The sequence below is a fragment of the Lissotriton helveticus genome, chromosome 4_1 (assembly GCF_964261635.1).
Source record: "Lissotriton helveticus chromosome 4_1, aLisHel1.1, whole genome shotgun sequence".
Lineage (NCBI taxonomy): Eukaryota > Metazoa > Chordata > Amphibia > Caudata > Salamandridae > Lissotriton > Lissotriton helveticus.
The window spans coordinates 611,877,104-611,896,250 of NC_136063.1; positions in this window are offsets into that span (position 1 = coordinate 611,877,104).

The window sequence follows — 19,147 nt, forward strand, 5'->3', positions numbered from 1 at the left end:
AAGGAGCACCACGGGGGAGGATATTGTTTGGCCCGAGACTCTCCAGAGAAGAGATTCTTGGAGGTAGCAAACACATCAAACCATGCACGAACATATCTCTTCCTGCTTCCATTTGTGGTTTCAGGGTGGCCCTGAGCATGTCTGAGGCAGTCTTCTTTAATAACAAATAGACCCTACAATGGGTTTACAGTGTAGGGCCATTCACTAAAGGATACAGAGGGAAATGAGTCTTGTAAGGGAGGGTTGAACAACAGCATAGGTACATCATGTCAGGAAATCTGGGATACCAAGGTCGATAGATATACGTGGATAGAAGGGAAAGGGCAACGCCTACTAGAAGGGAAATTTACACTGTATTCCCTGTGTTTGAGAGGTAAAGGAACCATTCAGCTGAAATAGAAACTGGGGCACAGCACTGAACATTCCGAATATGCAATGGGGCACTGTCATGCTACTAGCAATGCAACGAGTTTGCCTACACTCAGCTCATCCGCAGATGGCATGTCCTCAGCTCCCTCATCACCATACACACCCTAGTCATTCCCGGTGAAGATATTTCTGAGTTTTACCAACATCGGCTAAAGAAAACAACTCTGTTGCATCAGGCTTGAGAGAATAGAAATCCTGATTATTTTGGCTGGGTTCATTACAAGTATGTTCCAGTAGAATTCAGAGTGTTTTCTGACGCACACATTTTAGCGGGAGGATCCATACCTTTCTTCATCATGCAGACAAAAGTGAACATCTGCTGGTTGCAGATAACCAGATGGCAAATGCTCAAAATGATGAACAGAACTGAGCTTGGCCTTAATTCAATCAAGGAGGAACTAAGAGCCATCTGCCTCATGGCAATGCAACATTGATATGCGTTGGACTTAATAACCACAATAGAGGGAGGGGAGTGTGCCAAGATTGGTGCGTCCTGCTGCAAGTTTATCACAAGCAAGGATATGGACAACAGGACTCTGACTCTTGCCATCTAAGATGTTCATCATTACAAAGAGATATGCATGAGGAGAGAGGTGCCCTGAGCAGGGGTGGGATGCCTATTGGTTCTCCCGACTCCCCCGGTGGCAGATTGGTCTGTGCGCGTCATTGTTGCAGGTGACTGCTATTGTTGTTATGTGGTTTCTTGCAATTGGGGGTGTCCTACTGTAAAAATGCAGTCCTCAAATTGGGTAGATACAAGTAACTAGGGAAGTAGTAATACTCAAAACTGAAGAACAAACCACCAGCAATGTGACTGGCATAAAGTATGGGTTATAAGGTGTAGTTTCATATTCAACTAGAGAGGAAATATTAATATATATTTTTTTTATATATTTTTTTTCGTCCTCATACATGCCACCAGTAGATGTTAACTCTAGATGGGCTTACTCCAGGCCACTGACACAAACCAACCTCTCCTGCCCTTATGCTTGTGGATAGCCATTGGAGATTGCCCAGAGGTAGGTCATTTCCAATCCAACTCCCATTCCCGATGTTGCTTGCCACTTTGGGAGGATAGGACCACTTAACCTCTGGCATAATCATTGGACTTATTGATATCATTTCTCACACCATGCTTTTAATGCAGACCAAAGCTTAATAGAATTTACCCCACCACACAACATATCTAGACGACTCACTGCCATGATATTTCTTAAACAATCTGCAAACTTGGGAGGATTTTCCGATTTCCACTCCTTACAGATCTCCCTCCTAGCAATGACAACTACGTAGAAAATAAATTGTGAGGTACAACTTTTTATATCATAATCATACGGGAGGCCAAACAAAACTAATCTAGGACTATAAGTTATTGGTATTGACAACACTTCTTCAAGAAACCCACACACCTGCCTCCAGTAAATAGCTATTTCTGGGCATTCGACAAACATATGTCCATCGTCTGCTGCTGGAAATTTGCATCTTGGGCATAAGTATTCTTCAGTTGCAATTTTAGAAAGTTTCGCAGGTGTCCAGTATGCCCTGTATGCCGTGAACAGGTGGTTTCTTCTCAAATTTGATGGTTTTATAATTTTTTGAGAGAGTGTAAAGGAGTCCGTCCAGACTTTTAGCAGGTCTCCTGAGATCTGTACTGTGGAATTATCCCATAGCTTAATGGTTTCCGCCTCTAGATTATCTTTAGTTCCCACCAGTGTCCTATACCATAAGGCAACCTCACCTTTCCATCCCTTCACCCTACTGATTGATTAAAAAATAACGCTCTCCTCCTCATTAGACCAATTCTGGTTTCCCCACCAAGCGGATAACTGATAAAATTTTAATCTCGTGATGGTGCCTTCTGTTAGATTTGATTGGGATTCCCAACTTAATAATGTTGAGTTATTACACAGTTCCCCCCATTTCATAAGACCTGCTGTTTTCAGCGGAAGGGCAAGTTGGTCCTGTAGACATTCCGGAGTACCAGGAGAATCCCATATTGGGGCCTGGGGGTGATAATATGGGATGTCTAAAATTCTACGTATTGATTGCCAGTTATCTAAGGCTGTCCGAAAAAGCTTCAAACGAATTTTCTTAAAAAACTTCTGATCTCCAAATTTATAAAGAAAAAAGTCTGGGCCATGTGGTAGGTCTGATATCATAGCCCGAAAAAGGTTACCATGAGACGAGGAGTCCAATTTGTTGGCTAGGAGTCTGAAATTTTTAAACTGAAAAGCATAACAGTAAAAAAGTAAATCCGGAAGAGCCAGCCCACCCAATTTCAGTCCCCTCCTCAATTTCCTCCAAGCTATTCTCGGGGACTTAGTAGCCCATATAAAAGAGCCGATCCTCCCTTGCAAATTAGAGATATCTTTTTTTATCAAATTTTAAAGGGATGGAGTTAAATAAAAAGGAGACCTTTGGCAGTATTATCATTTTAACTAGATTCACTCTACCATAGATGTTGAGAAGCAAAGTGTTCCTTCTAGTCAAAAGCTTCCTGACTTCCTTAACAACCATTGACCAGCTGGTTTTGGGAACTTCTTCCAGATTATGGGTAAGATAAATCCCTAGGGGCCAGATGTAGGTAGCCTAATACCGGTCGGTAACGGCCAAAAATCGGTGTTTTCGGCCGTTACCGACCGGTATTTGGAAAATGAGATGTAGGTCGCCTAAAACCGGAAAAAATACAGAATCGGTAGATTACCGGCTCGGTAAAGATACCGAAATGTCAATATTTCCGAATCGGTAAAATTACCGATTCGGAACAAATACCGAGTCGGTAAAAGTTCCGAATCGGTAAAATTACCGAATCGGAACAAATACCGAGTCGGTAAAAGTTCCGAATCGGTAAAATTACCAAATCGGAAATTACGAAATGGAAAATACCACGCCATCGAGATGTAGGTGAGCCTTAAATTACCGATTTGCTCCAAAATTCGGTAATTACGAGTCGGTATTTAACATGGATTGCAAGCAGGCGGTAATCAGGTGCAGCCTATAAAAAAGGGCCCCAAAATGCAACACTGGAAGCAGAATGGCGGCTTTTTACGTCATAGCAAGACGGCTAAGGCTACAGGCAGCAGGTGAGAGGGAATGGAGAAGGGAGGAACAGGTATATAGGCAAAGGATTACACTCCTCCAATTGACAGAGCCAGAGATACTGCAGATTTACAGACTGCACCCTGAAACCATCATGGACCTGATCAGGGACCTGCATCCACTCCTGGACCACCCAAGACCAAGGGCCCATGCCATCCCACCCCATGTCCAGGTGCTCTGTAGGATACACCTCCTAGCATCTGGGAGCTACCAGAGTATAGTGACAGCGGTAGGTGGGGTGTCCCAGAGCTGCCTGTCGCGTTTTTTCCGAAATTTCCTGGATGCCATGATGCAAAGAATGGATCACTACATCCACTTCCCAGACACTGATGCGGACTTGCTCAGGACCAAGACTGACTTTTACCTCATGGCAAACTTCCCACACGTGATTGGCTGCATTGATGGGACCCACATCCCCATTTGCCCCCCAGCTGCCACAGAGCACATATACAGGAACAGGAAGTCAACACACACAATTAATGTACAAGCAATCTGTGATGCCAAGTTCATCATCACCGATATAGTGGCCAGATACCCAGGAAGTACCCACGATTCATATATCTTCCAAAACAGTGGGATCTATACCCGCCTGACAGCGGGTGAATTCGGGGAAGGATACCTGCTAGGTAAAGAAATGGGTGACACTCCCTTGATAGATGAAGCAGATATATGTCAATGTGTGCATCTGAGTAATGTATATTTTGTCTTTCACTTTAGGGGATAGTGCATATGCACTCCGTTCCTTCGTCCTGACACCCTACCTCAATCCCACAACCCCCAGCCAGAGACGTTACAATGTGGCACATAAATCCACCCGTAACATCATTGAGCGCACCTTTGGCCTCCTGAAGAGCCGGTTCCGCTGCCTCCACAAAAGTGGGGGGGCACGGCAGTACACACCTGAAACGTGCTGTAAGATAATTGCAACCTGTGCAATGTTGCACAACCTCGCAACTAAGAGGGGCACAGAGGTGGAATTGGAGGAGTATGTAGACCATGACGATGAGCAGGCACTACCAGCAGCCAACACAGTCGGAGTACCAACACCCACAGATGGAAGACAGAGACGGACAGAAATCACACACAACTACTTCTGAGTGAGTATCGAGACAAAGCACGTGTTGTACGTCAATGCACGTAGTTTATTTAGCACTACGTAGAAAAGACATGAGCCACAAATTTCACATACTAGTGTGCCTGGCACTACTGTGTGTACAGGGGTTACCTCACCCTCACATGTCCAACTGAACATGCTAGACTCACTGCTTGCGCACATGAACAGCCCCGCGTGATGCATGAGCTTGGCTGGGTTCAAAGTCTGCTGTGCCAGCGCCGGCACTCTGGGGTCTGCTACTCCTCCTTATTTCAGGGACAGGAGTGCTGCCCCTGCTACTAGTGGTATCTGTGTCCCCAAGACCTTCTGCTCCTGTAGTGGCTGACTGGTTGGTCAGCAACACTTCCATCGCTGTAGTGACTCTCCCCATCCCCTGTGTGAGGTCAGTACAGCAGTGCACCAGCCCCTCCTGCATTGCACTGCGACACATCAGTGAAGTTGCATTTGCAAGTTGCCGCATGCCGCCTGTCTGCTGCTGTGTACGACGGGTCTCCCTGCGCCTTTGTGCACGGTCCTCACGAAGTTCCTCACAGAGTGTCCTCACACACTGAGACATGTCCCTGACTCCCTCTGCCATGTCCTTCATGCTGTCTGCCATTGATGCTATTCCCTTGTTCATGTCTGTGAAGTTGGTGTTCAGAATTCGCATCTGCCTGTGTACTGCACTTATCCCTTTTGCCCGCAGGCGCTGAACCTTCACCATTGTGGTCTCGAGGCCTTGGAACACACTCTCATCACGGCCACTGCCGCCTGACTCCCGGGCCCTACGATGTCTTGTTCCTTCAGATGGCCTGACAGGAGTGGATGTGTGACCTGGTGCATTCCCTGCCATAGACTGCATTGACTCCTCACATTCCCCTTCCTCATCCGAGGATGTTTGTAGGATCCTATGCGGGGGACCCTCATGCCTCACAGGCCTGAGGATTTCAGACACCTCGGAGTCTGCTGGTGTGTGTGATTGTTCTGACGCAGGTAGTGGTGAGCCAATGAGCACAGGAGATGCTTCCAGTTGCATGGTGTTGTCTGCCTCAGGTATGTCTGCTGCTTGTGTGCATGGTGCTGTAGGTCTTGCACTGCCAGGTGCTCCTCTTGACAGCCTCTGGTACCTGCAGGGACTGCTTTCCAAAGATTCTTGGGTAGTGCTTGACTACCTCCTACACCAGCACCTGCAGTTCTCCAGTGCTAAACTTCATCTTCCTCTTCCTCTCTGCTCCTTCCCTCTGAGAGTCTTGGGGCTCCATTTGTTTCTCCTGCAGGGATCTGCTTCACAACTGCCTGTCTCTGTGTGTCTGCTCTCCTGTGTGATCAGTTACACTGCACCTGCATGGGTGTGCCCACTTCCTGGTTGTGGGGTGGGGTCGATGCACAGGATTGGTCTATTGCTCTGTTGGTTGGCTGAGGGGCGGGATGGAGACATGTGATTGGTTGATACTTCAACTGCCTGATATTTTGTATCCCCGACTCGGTATTTACCGACTCGGTATTTACCGATTCGGTATTTACCGAGTCGGTATTTACCGATTCGGTAAATACCGAGTCGGTAGTTTCAATGCATTCCTATGGGCCTCCGGGCCCATAGGATTGCATGTGAGTTACCGATTCGGTATTTGGCGTATCGGAAAATACCGATTCGGTGAATACCGTGAAGGGGTTACCGATTTTTACCGATTCGGTTTTTTTTAACGGATTTTGGCCTACATCTCGTTTCACTTTTCTGAAATACCGATTCGGTAAAAATCGGTATTTTGGAGTCGGTAAAAATGTGTTACCTACATCTGGCCCTAGGTATCTAATTTTTAGTTTTGCTTCTGGGATCTGGACGGGGTTGTTCCAGCTCATTATGTCCGTTTTGTCTTTATTAATGCTTAGGCTGTCCTTTTTCAGTTTCTATTTTTGGTAAATTCTGGTGGGGTTTATTCAGTGTTTTCAATATCTTAAAAAACTGTTGTTTTCAGTGGTTACACATTTTCACGCCACTAAAAACAACAGAAAAAGTTTTTTTCCGGTGTTTATGGAACATTTTGTTTTTATCATTGCTTGTTTTCTGCTCTGAAAGAACATGGTATATAGACAGTGTACGTGTAGTGTATATGAGGGCCAAAGAGATTTTTGCAAATTAATCTTATTGTAGTACACCATACAATACTTCTTCAGTGAGTCTTTGGTCATGTGCGCTCACGCTTTCCTTCCCATGTAAACTTCTGTGAAAAGGCCCTCTCAGCATTCATAGCCCCTTGGGCTGAGAACCGTCAGCTAAGGGACACAGTTGGGATGACTCTTTCTTTGATGCCACATAAAGCACAAAATGATAAATATTTGCGTTTTAGTTCCTGGGCATAAGAAAACAGTGCACCAGAATGGACTAAAAAGTCAATAGAATCCCTCATTAACTCTGAAGATTGTACGGATGCTTTCAGCATACCATCTAACAAGTGGCAAGGATCTCCTAAAGGGAATCACTTCAGCTCGGGTATCAATTTTGACAGGTCTTCACACAAATGTTTTATATACATAGCTGAATCACTGCAAATACAAACAATATCACTCCAATCTTTGTTGAACTTGGAAAGAACCTTTTTTTGCAGAGCATAACAAGTGACACTGCGTTCCATGTTTTCCAAAAGTCTGGTGTCACTTTTTCACCACTATCCCAGATGCTTGGTGATATATATAGTTGTCACTATACCTTGGATTTAATGTTTAAAGCCTGAGGTGTTGGCAATTCACCTACTATCAATACTGACCCATTAGAAACGAGGGTCTGATGTATTAAGGGTTTTTACCCATTCTCTGTGGGTAAATGTGATGACACATATTAGGAAAGATTTTTATGAAACTAGCCATTTTACCTATCAGTGTAAGAATCAAATGCAGCCAAAATATCAAATATGAGTTTGATATGTCCTGATTCTCTACAGTTTATAAAATAATTAAACTAGATCTAAAACATGAAACTAAACCCGGCATCTTTAGACCAAAGTCCATAAAACTGAAAAAAGTAAAAGGAAGGAGAAACAATATTTTAGTGGCATCCCTAAAGAACACAACTCAAGCAGAATAATGTTAGCCAGTCTTTCTTACTGCTAGCTTGTATAACAAAGTTACATTTTATTGACCCCTTCAGTAAGAACAAAATTACTATTTCACTTTCTTTTTCCTTTCGTTGAATGGCATTTAGTTTGTGGTTGTGCAGGTGTTTTTTCAGTGTTTATATGTTTTCACCGGTGAGGGCTATTTTTCTTTCAGTGGGGTTTTATCAGTTATTATAGGTTTAAACCTAAAACCCCACAGCCTATTAATGCTATACCCCGACACTGTGCCAAAGTTTTCAGCCAATTCAAATAGCCTGGGGATAGCCTCCACAGGGTTAGATGTATAAAGAAGAAGGTCATCCGCATAAAGGGCTGTCTTAAGCACCAGGTCTCCCATTATGAATGGTTTAATTATTGGATCTTGTCTCAGAGAGCAGACAAAAGGCTCAATGTAAATATCAAAGAGAAGGGGGGACAGGGGACAACCCTGCCTCGTTCCCCTAGAAATGTTCAGCCATTCGGACAAACTACCGTTGACCAGTACTTTGGCCCAGGGACTCCTGTATAATGTCTCAATCCCTTTGATGAATACATCTGGGAAACCAAATTTTGTCATGGTCTTCCATAGGAATAGCCAGTTAACTTGGTCGAACGCCTTTGCGGCGTCAATAGCCACAATAGTGAGCGGCATCTTCTTTTCAGTTGCTATGTCTATCGCTCCAATGGCTTGAAATGTCAGTTCATTTAATTGACGGCCGGGAATAAACCCCCTCTGATCCGAGTGAATAATAGACTTAATTATTTTAGCCAATCTAGATGCAAGTAAACCGGAGTACATTTTTGAGTCTGAATTTAAGAGAGAGATGGGTCGATAAGACTCTATCTTTTTTGGGTCTTTATTTGGTTTTGCTATAAGGGAAATTGTAGCTTCTGACCATGAGGCTGGGATACATTCCCCCTGCAAGAATATTTTATTAAAGAGTCTCAATAATGTGGCTATCACTTCTTCTAAGTTATCTTTATAAACCTCGGTCGGCAATCCATCGGGATCGGAGGCCTTGTTTCTAGCCATTTTTTTCAACTGAGACCTTACTTCTCCCTCCGTGATCTCAGTAACTAAGAACGTTCTATCCGAATCGCTCAACTGGGGTAACTCTCTCAAAGCCCACCAATTTTCCAACTCTTCCAACCCCAGTATATTCTTTTCCTGATAAAGTTCCTCCATAAATCCTCTAGCCTCTCCCTTTATCTCTGTATCTTCTACTAAAGGCAGCCCAGTACCTCGCTGTGTTAAGAAGTTAATATTATTTCTACTACGCTCTGACCTTGCCTTCCAGGCTAACAATGAGCCACACTTCTCTCCATACTCAAAATTACGGAGCTTGCTTACTTCCCACCTATCTTTAATTGTCTTGTCAGCTCGAGCTTTAAAGCCTGTCTGTAACTCTAATATTTCTCTTTCAAGACCCTGTATACTAGTTCTATCGTCCAGAGCAGCCTGCTGTAATTGTAGTTCCTTTGTTTTAATTAAGTCTAGATCATGAATATCCTTTTCTTTCTTGAGTTTTCTATTTAAAGCCATATGAGAACCATAAATTCCTCTTAAATAAGACTTAAGTGTGTCCCATACAGTTTGATCTGAGGCCGTTCCCTCATTAAACAAAAAAAACTCCAACAGACTCGCCTTGATTTTATTTTTAATCTCATCGTCTAACAAAATGGTCCTATCAAGTGTCCACCTATACTCTGAGGGGCTAATTTTAAAGGTTATTTTTAACTCAACCACTGAGTGATCTGACAACCCTACTGGGATATGTGAAATTGAAACAATATTGGACAAAAATGATTGATCTAGCAAAAAAAATCTATTCTGGAGAACTGACTATACTTTTTACTATAAAAAGAATACTCTCTGAGATTACCATGCTTAACTCTCCAGGCATCCTGTAATGAAAAGTCTTTCATAATGTTTTTTAAAGCTAGAAGGGATTTATTTGGGGAGTTGTATTTAACCTTGGAGGTGTGGTCTAATTGTGGATCCATTATGAGATTAAAATCACCTCCTAGTATGACTGGAGCTGTATATTGTATCATATACTGCTCCAGCTTTTGAAGGAAACAGGCGTTATCTTCGCTAGGACCATAATAAACCGCACACAAAAAATTAGAACTACCAATCGAAAGGACTGCTGCCAACCATCGTCCAGACTGATCCGTACCCCAGTCATGAATCCTGATCCCCTTATTGGCACGTACCATTATAGCTACCCCTCTAGTAGAGCCAGTTTGCTTAGAGCAGAGAATTTCCTGAACCCAGTTAAATTTTATAAATACTTTCTTACACGCTTCTGCTTCCAGATGCGTTTCTTGTAGAAGATATACATGGGCTTCAGAATTTTTCAAGAAATCGCAGACTCTTTGTTGTTTCTTTCGGCTCCCTATGCCATTCAAATTCCAGGAAAGGATTTTACTACTAGATGTCATGTTTAAAACCATAATACCTTAATTCTGCGCCTAGTACCAGTGGTGACCTGTATTCATATTTGAGTTTAAGAATATAGAAACTTATGGCGGATGAGGACATTTTTATTTGTTTCTTCCCTTCCCCCCTGTGGCCCCACCCCTCCCACCCCCGAGAAACCCAACCCTCCTCTTTGGCGTGAGCACGCCATTGGAGGCCCCCGCACCCTAAGACACCTTCTTAAGTGAAACTGGACAACAGTCTTTTCCCCTGTACAATCTTAAAGACCCCCCATTTATAGAAAAAAGGAAAGTTTTCTTTCATTATACATTTTTTTTTCACCCCGAATACCAAATTATTTCTTAATCAAGTGATTTAAGTAGGTTCCCATCTTAACAGAGGATTAGCTACTTTCTCATTTTTGCTAATAAATCGTCGACTTCTTCTGGGAAGTGACAAGTGAACATCTTATTGTTCCACATTATTTTTAATAAAGCGGGGAACTTCATTTGGACCTGGGCTCCCAATGAACGTAATTCTGGCATCCTTGAACCCAGCTCCCATTGCCTTTGAGCATTCTTTCCCCCAATCTCAGATCTGATTTGATAGGGATTGGCACGATAATGGAGGGAGGTACGTGCCAGACACCTGCTGAGAATTAGTTCTTTAACACTGTAGGTCTGAAAACAAACCAAGATCTTCCTTGGTGCCTTACGATCCGGATGTAATCTATAAGGGTCTCTATGTACTCGCTGGATCTCAGCTTCTAGATCAATATCCAGCCGATCCTTCAATATATCTTCCCGAAGTAGTCTACAGACAAATCCCTTAATATCTTCCACCTCGGCCCCTTCTGGGATTTTGAGAATCCTGAGGTTATTACTTCGACTCTGTGTTTCCAGTCTCTCCAGATCCATCATCAGAGTCCGATTTTGGGCCTTGATGGCTTCTATGTCTTTGGAGTTTCCTTTTGAAGTTTCTGAAAGTGTAGTAACGTTGCTCTCCAGTACACTAGTCCTGGCCGTGATCTCCTCTAGCTTAGTCTCTAAGACATCAAATCTGTCATGTAGCCCTCTTTGATTTCTCTCAGAGATCTCGAATTTGTCCCTCTCAGTCTCAACCCCATTTGATCCGTCAGCTCCGTCAGGCTGAGGGGTCGAACTATGTGTACCAAACATCGAGGGGAGGGGAGATAAAGATTCGGCATGAACAATATGAAGGGCAGGAAGGGGAGAAGTCACAACAGAACTCAACGATGCTTGCATTATTGGAACGATAGGTGGAACAATAGGTGGAACAGGGACTTCACTCATCGAGGCCACTGGGACGCCTGTGCCCAAGCCTAAACCTAAGCCTGAGCCTAACTCTGGCTCGTGATCAGGGGTGGTCTGTACAACTGCCCCCAGTTCTCCCTCATTAGGGGCTGACTCCAGTATTGCATACTTGTTACAGAGGGGTAAAGTAGGAGAAAATGAGAGAGTAAGTACTTCATCCGACCGAGCAGTATCAGCTACTTCAGAGCCTAATTTGGCTTCTGCCTTATTTATTACTCTCTCCTTAGAGTTTACTGCTTGCTCCATTATTTTAAAGTAGCTTTTAAGTGAAGGAGTACCTTTTGGCGCTTGTAGCTGCTTTATCACCTTAGCTGACCCACCCTTTCTCACACCGCCTTTTCTCTTTTGTTTATATGGAGAAATGGGCGTTGGCCCTCCTCTTTCCGCAGTATCAGCAGAGTCCCAGTCCCAAACTCCTTGTTTCCTCAGCTCTTGTTTTGACCTTAGCTGATACCTACTCCTTACTTCCCCCCTTCTTCCTTTAGCTGCACTGTCCTGTTTTCGGTGGTGATAAACAGACGCTCCCCCCTCTGCAATGCCGGTCTTAATGTCTTTAACTGATTTATCACAATCACTTTGGCAGATTGGTTTGGTATTAACTGCCTCCATACAATCCTCCCCTCCGAAATCCACCTTACCGCCGTTTAGTGCTGCATAGGCCATCCTGCCTACCGGACCTTTCCCTCGAGAAAAAAGCGCCTCCCTGGAACGAAGCCAGAGACTCCTGAGGCTGACTCGGAGCTCTCGTTGATCACGTTTAGCCTCGGCGGTCTGTTTAGCATCTACCTCCCGCAGCTTACAGCTTCAGATCCGACACAGCTGCCCAGTCTCCGCTTCCCTTGCGTAGCACCGCTCGGGCATCCCGCAGGGTCCTAGTGCCCTTGTGCGCTCGCGCGTCTCGCCAGCCTCCGAACCTCCGGACAAACAACAGGGGAAAATGTTATATACCCACATTAAGTTTCCATGTAAAAAGTATTCACCCGTCCTCACCGCTTATTTAGACACGGTCCTCTCTCAAGCACAGGGGAAAAAACCATCCGTATGCTGTCTAAGGTGCTTCGGAGTGCAGGAGCTCCGTGGTAGCCGTCAGCCTGCCGCCGCCATGTTCCTCCCTTAGCTCGGGAATATTAATATTGGTAAAAGTTGATGTCTGTGTACACAATATTACATATAGGTATAAGGCTGAGATTGCATCATTATTATCAAATTGCCGAGCATGAACTCTCTATCAATCCAACTCAGAAATACGTGGTCAGGCAGGCTCTGAGGCCTAGGCCTGAGGTTATTAATTGCTAGGTCACAGGTGGGGTGACACGTAGCTGGCAGACAAATGCACTAACAGGAAACTCAGATCAATCCTACAGATAAGCACACATGACCAGAGGGGTGTACACATTCCCAAAAATATCATAAGGTCAGATGCCACACGAAAATAGGACAACCCAGCCAATCAGTACACAGCACACAGAGAAGATATAATGATTACAGTCTCCTGATGCTGTAGTGTAGTTCTTATATTCCCAATAGACTCTGCACATTGGAATAATATAAACAGCAGTGTAGACGTAGGACTGTGGTCATCTAGGTCTCTACTGACTATATTAGACTTAATTAGTTTTGCCAGCTAGCTCAGAGGTCACTAGAAACTTTCTCGAATGTTCAGGAAAGAGTTAACCGTCCTGATTTAGACTCGAAGGGATTAGTTTCTGACAACTGCATAAACATGACAACTTTGCTCCCTCAGAATAAAGAGTATATCTCTAGAGTCGTGTGAAAACAATAGACAGCGTTTTCAATAAAAGGTGTTATTTTATTGAGCAGTCTTCTTTCTCATGCAAGAGAAGTGAGTTGCCACAATTGCAATACTTATCATCAAGTAAAGTGCGTATAGTAAAAGTAGTATTATGAAATAATACTGTAAAAGCATTGATATGGTTTCTTAGCCATATGATACTTTAAAATGGATAAAATATATACATACATAAAAACATTGACTAACGTACTAAACTGGTGCTTCTAAATACGCTAACCCCGGTGTACCTGACCTAAGCCTAATACATGGGAAGGAGTAAGTAAGTTGCAGTTTAAGTTAAGTTGGTTTTTGCCAAGAATCTAAATCAAGAATTCTCTCAAGGGTTTCAATCAATCAATCAATCATAGCATTTGTATAGCGCGCTACTCACCCGGAAGGGTCTCAAGGCGCTGGGGGAGAGGTACGTTTACTGCTCGAACAGCCAGGTCTTGAGTTGCTTCCTGAAGGAGAGATGGTCCTGGCTCCGCCGAAGGTGGGAGGGGAGGGAGTTCCATGTCTTGGCTGCCAGTTAGGAGAAGGATCTTCCTCCGGCGGTGGCACTGTGGATGAGTGGTACGGCGGCGAGGGTGAGGCTGGTTGATCGTAGCTGGCGGGTGGTCAGGCGGTTGTTGAGGTACTTGGGGCCCAGGTCATGGAGAGCCTTGTGTGCGTGGGTGAGGAGCCTGAATGTGATCCTCTTGCTGACGGGGAGCCAGTGCAGGTCTCTCAGGTGGCCGGAGATGTGGCTGTGTCGGGGGATGTCCAGGACGAGTCGTGCGGAGGCGTTCTGGATGCGTTGGAGTCTTTTCTGAAGTTTGGCTGTGGTTCCGGCGTAGAGGGTGTTCCCGTAGTCCAGTCGGCTGGTGACGAGTGCCTAGGTGACCGTCTTCCTGGTTTCGGTGGGGATCCATCGGAAGATTTTTCGGAGCATGCGCAGGGTGTTGAAGCACATTGAGGAGACGGCGTTGACTTGTCTGATCATCGAGAGGGAGGAGTCCAGGATGAAGCCCATGTTGCGTGCGTGGTCCGTTGGCTTGGGGGTGGTGCCCAGGGCAGGGGGCCACCAGGAGTCATCCCAGGCGAGGGGCGATGATCCCAGGATGAGGACTTCCGTCTTGTCTTGAGTTCAGTTTCAGGCGGCTGTTCTTCATCCACTCCGCGACATCTTTCATTCCTTCCTGGAGGCTGGCTCTGGCGGTGGCCGGGTCGCTGGTGAGGGAGAGGATCAGCTGGGTGTCGTCGACGTATGAGATGATGTTGAGGTTGTGTTGGCGTGCGATGGCTGCGAGGGGGCTCATGTAGACGTTGAAGAGGGTTGGGCTGAGTGATGATCCTTGTGGTACGCCTCAGATGACTTCGGTGGCCTCGGATCTGAATGGGGGAAGGCGGACTCTCTGGGTTCTTCCGGCGAGGAACAAGATGATCCACTCCAGTGCCTTCCCTTGGATTCCGGTGTTGCTGAGGTGCTGTGCTAGGGTGCGGTGGCAGACGGTGTCGAATGCTGCGGAGAGGTCCAGGAGGATGAGGGCAGCTGTTTCCCCGTTGTCAAGCAGGGATCTGATGTCAATGGTGGCTGCGATCAGGGCGGTCTCGGTGCTGTGGTTGGCTCGGAAACCGGACTGCGATGGGTCGAGGGATTCGTTCGTCTCGAGGAAGGCGGAGAGCTGTCTGTTGACGGTCTTCTCTATGTCTTTGGCAGGAAAAGGGAGGAGCGAGATGGGGCGGAAGTTCTTGAGGTCAGTGGGGTCCGCTGTTGGTTTCTTCAGGAGGGCGCTGAGCTCGGCGTGCTTCCAGCTCTCCAGGAAGGTGGCGGTGGTGAAGGAGGTGTTGATGATGTCCTGGAGTTGGGGTGCGATGATGGAGTCGGCCTTGTTGAAGACGTGGTGGGGGCAGGGGTTGGTTGGTGATTCGGAGTGGATGGTGTTCTTCGGTGCTGACCGGGATCCAGGCGCAGAGGGTGGTGTTGGGGGGCGTTGGTTTGATGGTTGGGTGCTTGGTTGGTGTGCCGAAGCTGTTGTGTATGTCGACGATCTTGCAGTGGAAGAATGAGGCGAGTGAGTCGCAGAGGTCTTGCGAGGGAGTGATGTTGTTGTTTCCGGCGCTGAGGTTGGAGAGCTCTTTGATGAAGCTGAAGAGTTCCTTGCTGTTGTGGGCGTTGTTGTCCAGCCGTTCTTTGAATGCAGTCTTCTTGGTGGTGCGGATCAGCTGGTGGTGCTTGTGGGTGGCGTGCTTGAGGGCGGTCATGTTGTCTGTGGTCTGGTCGTGGCGCCAGGCTTTCTCGAGGCACAGGGTCAGACTGATTTGCATATAGCCATGTCTGAACTGGGGTGGCAGAGTGGGCTAAAGAACGGTGATGGATCAAACCCAGATCTTTTGACTGGGTGTGAGTGTTTGATTGGTTCAGATGCTCCGTCCATCACCACCCCCTTTTGTACTGCTTTTGGCCGCCACAAGTGTGGCAGGGTATGCTCAGACGCGAGTCCCTTGCTCACTTTGCCACTGGATTCAAGCAAGCCGGGCTGAAGACGGCTGGAATGCCAGACACCGGTCCTCGGAAGCTTGTTTTCGGTCCAGGGAAGGCATGGCTTGGCAGTTTGGGCTGGACTGTTCCCATGAGGCACAGGGTCAGACTGATTTGCATATAGCCATGTCTGAACTGGGGTGGCAGAGTGGGCTAAAGAACAGTGATGGATCAAACCCAGATCTTTTGACTAGGTGCGAGTGTTTGATTGGTTCAGATGCTCCGTCCATCACCACCCCCTTTTGTACCGCTTTTGGCTGCCACAAGTGTGGCAGGATATGCTCAGACGCGAGTCCCTTGCTCACTTTGCCACTTAATTCAAGCAAGCCGGGCTGAAGACGGCTGGAATGCCAGAAACCGGTCCTCGGAAGCTTGTTTCCGGTCCAGGGAAGGCATGGCTTGGCAGTTCGGGCTGGACTGTTCCCATGAGGCACAGGGTCAGACTGATTTGCATATAGCCATATCTGAACTGGGGTGGCAGAGTGGGCTAAAGAACGGTGATGGATCAAACCCAGATCTTTTGACTGGGTGTGAGTGTTTGATTGGTTCAGATGCTCCGTCCATCACCACCCCCTTTTGAACCACTTTTGGCCGCCACAAGTGTGGCAGGGTATGCTCAGACGCGAATCCCTTGCTCACTTTGCCACTGTATTCAAGCAAGCGGGGCTGAAGACGGCTGGAATGCCAGAAACCGGTCCTCGGAAGCTTGTTTCCGGTTCAGGGAAGGCATGGCTTGGCATTTCGGGCTGGACTGTTCCCATGAGGCACAGGGTCAGACTGATTTGCATATAGCCATGTCTGAACAGGGGTGGCAGAGTGGGCTAAAGAACGGTGATGGATCAAACCCAGATCTTTTGGCTGGGTGTGAGTGTTTGATTGGTTCAGATGCTCTGTCCATCACCACCCCGTTTTGTAAGGCTTTCTCGAGGGTGCGGCAGTTCTTCTTGGAGTCCTTGAGTTCGTCGGTGAACCAGGGGGCTTTCTTGCTGCCGGGTCTGCTGGGAGGGGTCTTCAGTGGTGCGAGGTCGTCGGCGCAGGCGGTCAGCCACTGTGTGAGGTTGCTGGCTGCTTCATTGGGGTCCGTTGAGCTGGCGGGAGGGTTCTGGTTGAGGGAGGTAGTGAGCTGTTCGGCTGTGATCTTGCTCCAGCTCCAGCGAGGAACCTGTTGCGGGTGGTGGTGGGTCGTGGTTCTTCTGAAGCTGAAGTGGACGCAGCTGTGGTCAGTCCAATGGAGTCCGGTGGAGTGGCTGAAGGAGATGTACTTGCTGGAGGAGAAGATGGGGTCAAGCGTGTGGCCAGTGTAGTGGGTGGGGGTGTTTACCAGTTGCTTGAGTCCGAGGTTGGCAAGGTTGTCCAGCAGGGCGGTGGTGTTGCAGTCCTTGTTGTTCTACAGGTGGAAGTTGAGGTCCCCTAGGAGGATGTAGTCGGCGGAGGGGAGGGCGTGAGGGCTGATGAAGTCTGCGATGGCTTCGCTGAATTGTGTGCGTGGTCCCGGGGGTCTGTATATGAGGGTGCCTCTCAGGATGGTCTTGGGGTCGGTGTGTATCTGGAAGTGCAGGTGCTTGGCGGCGGTGAGGGTGTCGTTGGAGTCGGTAGTAATGCGGATGGTGTTCTTGTGTACGATGGCGATGCCTTCTCCAGTCTGGTCTACGCGTTCCTTCCGGGTGATCTTGTATCCGTCCGGGATGGCTACGGCGATGTCGGGCGCTGAGGAGGAGTTCATCAAGGTTTCTGTGAGGAAGGCGACGTCCGGTGATGTTGTGTCGAGCAGGCGTTCGACGGCGTGCCTGTGGATGGAGCGGGTGTTGAGCAGGATGCACTTGAGGTGGTCGCTGTTGGTGCTTGGCTTGGCAGGTGCGGTGCAGGTTCGCAGGCAGGTGAACTTGCAGGCTTGGCAGGTGAAGGGTCCGTGGGTGTGTTTTGGGGTGGCTCAGTAGCAGGCGGGGTTCCGGCCAGCGTTGAGTGCGTTGAGGGCGGCGGTGTTGTACGTCCGTCGTGTAGGCTGGCATCTTCGGAGGCCAGGGGTCCTGGCGCTGGGCGCGGTCCAGGCACGATCGGGCATAGACGGGCTTGCCTTTGGCACGCCTTCAGCGCACAATCGGCACGCCCGCTGTGCGTGGCCGCTGCGCGTATGCGTGGGCGTCATAAGTAAGGAGCCGGGAGGGAGGAGCAGCTGGGTGGCGGGAGCGGGCGGCGAATGGGCTGGGGGGGGACGGGGCCACAGGGAGGCAGCGGCGGGAAGAGACTGGGGCGGCCGGGCGGCTCAGCGGGGCTGGGTCGTCCGAAGCAGAAAATTGGCAAGCGGAAAAACCAGGAAGCGTGGAGGCTACCTGGAAGGTAGCAGGCAAGCAGTGGTGCGTGGGGGCGACCTAGCCTGGTCACAGGCTCAGGGGTCACGGGGGGGGTTTAGTCAGCTCCGAACCTTGGTTCTAGAATGAAGGAGGTCTTGTATCTCTCTCTCAGGACTCGATCTCCCAGCAACCCGCAAGGGTGACTGGAAACACCGGAGCTTGAATTTCTCGGCAGGAGAAAAGACAGCGTCTCTCTTAGTTCGTCAAAGGGGAGGGTCTGCTTCCTTCGGCTCTCGCATCAGCTGGGCTTCGGGGCAAGTAGATAGCCGCTCTGCTCCAAACCACTGTGTGTTTGCTTAAGGCAACGTTGGTATATTTATACCTGAAAGGTGCCGGGTTTGACGTAAGGTTGGACATAAGACGTCACTAAGAACTAACAGTTCTTTCTGGACTCCAGGAGTTCTTGTTCAAATCAAAACAAAAGCAGGGGGATTTCCCGGGCTGCTGGAGGCTTGGTTTGTTTAAAGAACGTGCTGTACTTTCTAGGAGTCTATGGGAGTAGCCTTGCCGTATTTGGACCGCATTGGCTATTACTAAATATGGATATGATTCTTATGCCTTTATAAGGATATTATTTGTTATAACCACATGAGGGCATAAATTGGGAATATCGAATTAGGGTCCTAGATAGAATCACAACACCCACTCCACGTATTAATGTCCATCATTACTAAATAATAAGCAATATTAAACATATAACAATGCATGTGTGTTTTCCAACCCACCGAAAAATACATAAATTGCTTTTGAAATGGTGTATGGTAAATACACGAAAATGAGTATTGGTACTGTACATTTTTCAAGCAATGGTATCATTCAGTTAAATGCATATATATATCATCTGAATGAATTGCGAAAATTACTCATGAAATGGCTCTGTATACAGAAAAGGCCCGCAGCGGCCGCCTCCACCAACTCCTCACTCCGGGCAGCGGGAGACACCGGGAAGGTGTCGATCGGATCCGCACCACCTCGGGGTGCTCCCTCAATCGGTCAGACTGCGAGTAAGGCCCC